We start from the raw sequence: 7974 nt of genomic DNA, 5'->3' as shown, positions 1-7974 counted from the left end.
TTTTCAATAGGTTCATTTGTTAATCTGCACGAGAAAGAATTTTCTTATTATTATATTTTTTTGAATGATGTGCTGAGAATGAGAGTATATGGAAGATATATTGCCATTTTTTTCGAGAAAAGAAAATTTGAAATGAAAGGAAAATAATTTTAATTGAAAAGAAAATGCGATTTCATTCATAAGTAAGTCGTTAAAACATTCGTTGTCATACATATAGGGTCATGGATTTGATAGCCAAGTGCAACCAAGTTAAAGCGCACAAAAAATAACATTTCAGCACAGTTATATATTCCAACCGTGGTGGTATGTGTAAGAGTTTATTATAAAATATGGGATTGCTTGTTTTTCCCTGCTCCTCATTAACCATATATAATCATTTAAATAGATTTTTGAGATAATAATCAGAAAAATTAAATTATTCTTGAAAAAATAACTTAAATGATCCATTGTTTTTCAAATTACATGCATCTATCTTGTAATTCATGATTTCCTCATTAACCCATAGAATTTGATTTAATCCTAAAATCTTCAAAGTAATGATGATGAATGTTTGTCTTCTAAGTCTTTCACACAAAATTTGATTTCCTCTTTTTTTTTTCTAGTTTATTTTGCAAGCATCAAATTCTGTGTGAATGACTTCAGAATGACATGTGATATAACACCATTGTTTTGAAGAATTTTTGGCATTGTATCAAATTCTATAGTCTAAAGAGCAAATTATGAATTACGAGATGCATTCAATTCGAAAAATATTGGATCTTCTAAGTTGATTTTCAAGAATAATTTTTTTTTATTATTATTATCTCAAAACTCTATTTAAATTAATGCAAGTTCCATGAGGGGTTAGTGAAACAAGCAATCACATATGACATAACAAACTCACTAACAACATTTATCAACAACATACGTCAATTAATTAACATAGATTGGGAGAACATTGATAATTAACCATTCCTGGAAGCTATGAAGAGTATAAAGTAGAAGGGAGAATAGAAAACATGTATTCACTGTGAGAATATTATATGAAAGACTCATAATATTTCCACAGAAAACACAAATTCTCAACTCTCTTATACCCATGTTCACACAACCAGCTTCATCAGTGATAAGTAAATAACCATACCACTTACTAAGTGCTTCATCGGGGAAGTCAAACCGTATAGGTTGGTAAGCTTCCATTGGCTAGTGAGCGAGATAATCTGCTAACACACTTCCTTTGATAGCTTTTTGTGCAACATATTAGATGTCATACTCAGTCAATAACATCTGCCACCGGGCTATTCTTTCAATCACTGCTAGATTTTCAAAAATAAATTTAATAGGACCCATCTTGGATATTAGTAAGGTAGTATGACACACCATGTATTGCCTTAGACGTCAAGCAACTCAGACTAGAGTGCAACAACTTTTCTCAAAGAGAGAATATTGAGACTTGCAATCGGTGAATTTATTTCTCATGTAGTAGATTGCATGCTCTTTTCTTCCGGTCTCATCTTGTTTCCCCAACACCATCCCATAGAACCACAAAGTACTATTAAGTACATTATAAGTGGTCTTCCTAGAACTGGCGGTATCAAGATAGATGGTTCTTGCAAATGTTCTTTGATTTTGTCGAAGGTCTTCTAACAACCTTCATTCCACTCGATGGCCTGATCTTTCCTGAGAAACTTGAAGATTGGTTCATAGGTGGTTGTGAGATGTGAGATAAACCTAGCGATGTAGTTTAATCTTCCCAAGAATCTGCCAACTTCTTTTTTTTTGTCTTAGGAGTTGGCATGTTCTGAATGGCCCTGAGTTTGTCAGGATCAACTTTGATTCCTCTCTGGATGACTATGAACCCTAATAATTTCCCTAATCTGACTTCAAAAGTGCACTTTACAGGATTCAGATGTAGCTTGAACTTTCTCAAACGATCAAACAACTTTCGCAAGTTCACTATATGATCTTCTTCGGTTTGTGATTTTACAATCATATCATCAACATAGACCTCTACCTCCTTGTGGATCATATCATGAAAGAGAGTCATCATTGCCCTTTGGTAAGTTAACCCATTGTTTTTCAATCCAAAATGCATTACCTTGTAACAGAAGGTGCCCTAGGGAGTGATAAACGTGGTTTTATCCATGTCTACAAGAACTATCTTTATTTGGTTATAACCGGAGAATCCATCCATGAATGAAAAGACCGAGAATTGAGCGGTGTTGTCTACCAGTATGTCGATATGTGGCAGAGGGAAGTCGTCTTTAGGACTGGCTCTATTCAAATCTTTATAGTCTACACACATTATGACTTTTCCATCTTTCTTTGGGACTGACACAATGTTAGTGACCCATTGTGGATACTTGGCAACGACTAATAATCTTGCATCAAACTATTTTATGACCTCCTCTCTAATATTGAGAGACATGTCTGGTCTAGTTCTTCCCAATTTCTGCTTAACTGGCAGACACTCTAGTTTGAGCGGTAGCTTGTGTATGACAGTGCCTATGTCTAGTCCTGACATGTCTTAATATGACCAAGCAAACACACCTTCATACTCATGTAAGAGCTGGACCAATCTTTCTTTAATCTTATCATTTAAGACATTGTTGACCTTAACCTTTTTCCTGTTTTGTTTGGTTCCCAGATTGATCACATCCACTGGTTCCTGATGATGTTGAATTTCTTTATCCTCTTGCTTTAAAAGTCTAGCTAATTATTCAGGAAGCTCGATCGTCCTCATCTCCCTCTTCTGCTTGGTTAATCAGAAATTCGAAGTCGTAAGGGATTATAGCAGTGCTGTTTTCAATAGGTTCATTTGTTAATCTGCACGAGAAAGAATTTTCTTATTATTATATTTTTTTGAATGATGTGCTGAGAATGAGAGTATATGGAAGATATATTGCCATTTTTTTCGAGAAAAGAAAATTTGAAATGAAAGGAAAATAATTTTAATTGAAAAGAAAATGCGATTTCATTCATAAGTAAGTCGTTAAAACATTCGTTGTCATACATATAGGGTCATGGATTTGATAGCCAAGTGCAACCAAGTTAAAGCGCACAAAAAATAACATTTCAGCACAGTTATATATTCCAACCGTGGTGGTATGTGTAAGAGTTTATTATAAAATATGGGATTGCTTGTTTTTCCCTGCTCCTCATTAACCATATATAATCATTTAAATAGATTTTTGAGATAATAATCAGAAAAATTAAATTATTCTTGAAAAAATAACTTAAATGATCCATTGTTTTTCAAATTACATGCATCTATCTTGTAATTCATGATTTCCTCATTAACCCATAGAATTTGATTTAATCCTAAAATCTTCAAAGTAATGATGATGAATGTTTGTCTTCTAAGTCTTTCACACAAAATTTGATTTCCTCTTTTTTTTTCTAGTTTATTTTGCAAGCATCAAATTCTGTGTGAATGACTTCAGAATGACATGTGATATAACACCATTGTTTTGAAGAATTTTTGGCATTGTATCAAATTCTATAGTCTAAAGAGCAAATTATGAATTACGAGATGCATTCAATTCGAAAAATATTGGATCTTCTAAGTTGATTTTCAAGAATAATTTTTTTTTATTATTATTATCTCAAAACTCTATTTAAATTAATGCAAGTTCCATGAGGGGTTAGTGAAACAAGCAATCACATATGACATAACAAACTCACTAACAACATTTATCAACAACATACGTCAATTAATTAACATAGATTGGGAGAACATTGATAATTAACCATTCCTGGAAGCTATGAAGAGTATAAAGTAGAAGGGAGAATAGAAAACATGTATTCACTGTGAGAATATTATATGAAAGACTCATAATATTTCCACAGAAAACACAAATTCTCAACTCTCTTATACCCATGTTCACACAACCAGCTTCATCAGTGATAAGTAAATAACCATACCACTTACTAAGTGCTTCATCGGGGAAGTCAAACCGTATAGGTTGGTAAGCTTCCATTGGCTAGTGAGCGAGATAATCTGCTAACACACTTCCTTTGATAGCTTTTTGTGCAACATATTAGATGTCATACTCAGTCAATAACATCTGCCACCGGGCTATTCTTTCAATCACTGCTAGATTTTCAAAAATAAATTTAATAGGACCCATCTTGGATATTAGTAAGGTAGTATGACACACCATGTATTGCCTTAGACGTCAAGCAACTCAGACTAGAGTGCAACAACTTTTCTCAAAGAGAGAATATTGAGACTTGCAATCGGTGAATTTATTTCTCATGTAGTAGATTGCATGCTCTTTTCTTCCGGTCTCATCTTGTTTCCCCAACACCATCCCATAGAACCACAAAGTACTATTAAGTACATTATAAGTGGTCTTCCTAGAACTGGCGGTATCAAGATAGATGGTTCTTGCAAATGTTCTTTGATTTTGTCGAAGGTCTTCTAACAACCTTCATTCCACTCGATGGCCTGATCTTTCCTGAGAAACTTGAAGATTGGTTCATAGGTGGTTGTGAGATGTGAGATAAACCTAGCGATGTAGTTTAATCTTCCCAAGAATCTGCCAACTTCTTTTTTTTTGTCTTAGGAGTTGGCATGTTCTGAATGGCCCTGAGTTTGTCAGGATCAACTTTGATTCCTCTCTGGATGACTATGAACCCTAATAATTTCCCTAATCTGACTTCAAAAGTGCACTTTACAGGATTCAGATGTAGCTTGAACTTTCTCAAACGATCAAACAACTTTCGCAAGTTCACTATATGATCTTCTTCGGTTTGTGATTTTACAATCATATCATCAACATAGACCTCTACCTCCTTGTGGATCATATCATGAAAGAGAGTCATCATTGCCCTTTGGTAAGTTAACCCATTGTTTTTCAATCCAAAATGCATTACCTTGTAACAGAAGGTGCCCTAGGGAGTGATAAACGTGGTTTTATCCATGTCTACAAGAACTATCTTTATTTGGTTATAACCGGAGAATCCATCCATGAATGAAAAGACCGAGAATTGAGCGGTGTTGTCTACCAGTATGTCGATATGTGGCAGAGGGAAGTCGTCTTTAGGACTGGCTCTATTCAAATCTTTATAGTCTACACACATTATGACTTTTCCATCTTTCTTTGGGACTGACACAATGTTAGTGACCCATTGTGGATACTTGGCAACGACTAATAATCTTGCATCAAACTATTTTATGACCTCCTCTCTAATATTGAGAGACATGTCTGGTCTAGTTCTTCCCAATTTCTGCTTAACTGGCAGACACTCTAGTTTGAGCGGTAGCTTGTGTATGACAGTGCCTATGTCTAGTCCTGACATGTCTTAATATGACCAAGCAAACACACCTTCATACTCATGTAAGAGCTGGACCAATCTTTCTTTAATCTTATCATTTAAGACATTGTTGACCTTAACCTTTTTCCTGTTTTGTTTGGTTCCCAGATTGATCACATCCACTGGTTCCTGATGATGTTGAATTTCTTTATCCTCTTGCTTTAAAAGTCTAGCTAATTATTCAGGAAGCTCGATCGTCCTCATCTCCCTCTTCTGCTTGGTTAATCAGAAATTCGAAGTCGTAAGGGATTATAGCAGTGCTGTTTTCAATAGGTTCATTTGTTAATCTGCACGAGAAAGAATTTTCTTATTATTATATTTTTTTGAATGATGTGCTGAGAATGAGAGTATATGGAAGATATATTGCCATTTTTTTCGAGAAAAGAAAATTTGAAATGAAAGGAAAATAATTTTAATTGAAAAGAAAATGCGATTTCATTCATAAGTAAGTCGTTAAAACATTCGTTGTCATACATATAGGGTCATGGATTTGATAGCCAAGTGCAACCAAGTTAAAGCGCACAAAAAATAACATTTCAGCACAGTTATATATTCCAACCGTGGTGGTATGTGTAAGAGTTTATTATAAAATATGGGATTGCTTGTTTTTCCCTGCTCCTCATTAACCATATATAATCATTTAAATAGATTTTTGAGATAATAATCAGAAAAATTAAATTATTCTTGAAAAAATAACTTAAATGATCCATTGTTTTTCAAATTACATGCATCTATCTTGTAATTCATGATTTCCTCATTAACCCATAGAATTTGATTTAATCCTAAAATCTTCAAAGTAATGATGATGAATGTTTGTCTTCTAAGTCTTTCACACAAAATTTGATTTCCTCTTTTTTTTTCTAGTTTATTTTGCAAGCATCAAATTCTGTGTGAATGACTTCAGAATGACATGTGATATAACACCATTGTTTTGAAGAATTTTTGGCATTGTATCAAATTCTATAGTCTAAAGAGCAAATTATGAATTACGAGATGCATTCAATTCGAAAAATATTGGATCTTCTAAGTTGATTTTCAAGAATAATTTTTTTTTATTATTATTATCTCAAAACTCTATTTAAATTAATGCAAGTTCCATGAGGGGTTAGTGAAACAAGCAATCACATATGACATAACAAACTCACTAACAACATTTATCAACAACATACGTCAATTAATTAACATAGATTGGGAGAACATTGATAATTAACCATTCCTGGAAGCTATGAAGAGTATAAAGTAGAAGGGAGAATAGAAAACATGTATTCACTGTGAGAATATTATATGAAAGACTCATAATATTTCCACAGAAAACACAAATTCTCAACTCTCTTATACCCATGTTCACACAACCAGCTTCATCAGTGATAAGTAAATAACCATACCACTTACTAAGTGCTTCATCGGGGAAGTCAAACCGTATAGGTTGGTAAGCTTCCATTGGCTAGTGAGCGAGATAATCTGCTAACACACTTCCTTTGATAGCTTTTTGTGCAACATATTAGATGTCATACTCAGTCAATAACATCTGCCACCGGGCTATTCTTTCAATCACTGCTAGATTTTCAAAAATAAATTTAATAGGACCCATCTTGGATATTAGTAAGGTAGTATGACACACCATGTATTGCCTTAGACGTCAAGCAACTCAGACTAGAGTGCAACAACTTTTCTCAAAGAGAGAATATTGAGACTTGCAATCGGTGAATTTATTTCTCATGTAGTAGATTGCATGCTCTTTTCTTCCGGTCTCATCTTGTTTCCCCAACACCATCCCATAGAACCACAAAGTACTATTAAGTACATTATAAGTGGTCTTCCTAGAACTGGCGGTATCAAGATAGATGGTTCTTGCAAATGTTCTTTGATTTTGTCGAAGGTCTTCTAACAACCTTCATTCCACTCGATGGCCTGATCTTTCCTGAGAAACTTGAAGATTGGTTCATAGGTGGTTGTGAGATGTGAGATAAACCTAGCGATGTAGTTTAATCTTCCCAAGAATCTGCCAACTTCTTTTTTTTTGTCTTAGGAGTTGGCATGTTCTGAATGGCCCTGAGTTTGTCAGGATCAACTTTGATTCCTCTCTGGATGACTATGAACCCTAATAATTTCCCTAATCTGACTTCAAAAGTGCACTTTACAGGATTCAGATGTAGCTTGAACTTTCTCAAACGATCAAACAACTTTCGCAAGTTCACTATATGATCTTCTTCGGTTTGTGATTTTACAATCATATCATCAACATAGACCTCTACCTCCTTGTGGATCATATCATGAAAGAGAGTCATCATTGCCCTTTGGTAAGTTAACCCATTGTTTTTCAATCCAAAATGCATTACCTTGTAACAGAAGGTGCCCTAGGGAGTGATAAACGTGGTTTTATCCATGTCTACAAGAACTATCTTTATTTGGTTATAACCGGAGAATCCATCCATGAATGAAAAGACCGAGAATTGAGCGGTGTTGTCTACCAGTATGTCGATATGTGGCAGAGGGAAGTCGTCTTTAGGACTGGCTCTATTCAAATCTTTATAGTCTACACACATTATGACTTTTCCATCTTTCTTTGGGACTGACACAATGTTAGTGACCCATTGTGGATACTTGGCAACGACTAATAATCTTGCATCAAACTATTTTATGACCTCCTCTCTAATATTGAGAGACATGTCTGGT

Source organism: Lathyrus oleraceus, chromosome 3 (assembly GCF_024323335.1).
Source record: "Lathyrus oleraceus cultivar Zhongwan6 chromosome 3, CAAS_Psat_ZW6_1.0, whole genome shotgun sequence".
In the NCBI taxonomy this organism is placed as follows: Eukaryota; Viridiplantae; Streptophyta; class Magnoliopsida; order Fabales; family Fabaceae; genus Lathyrus; species Lathyrus oleraceus.
Note: the sequence above shows the minus strand (reverse complement) of the source record.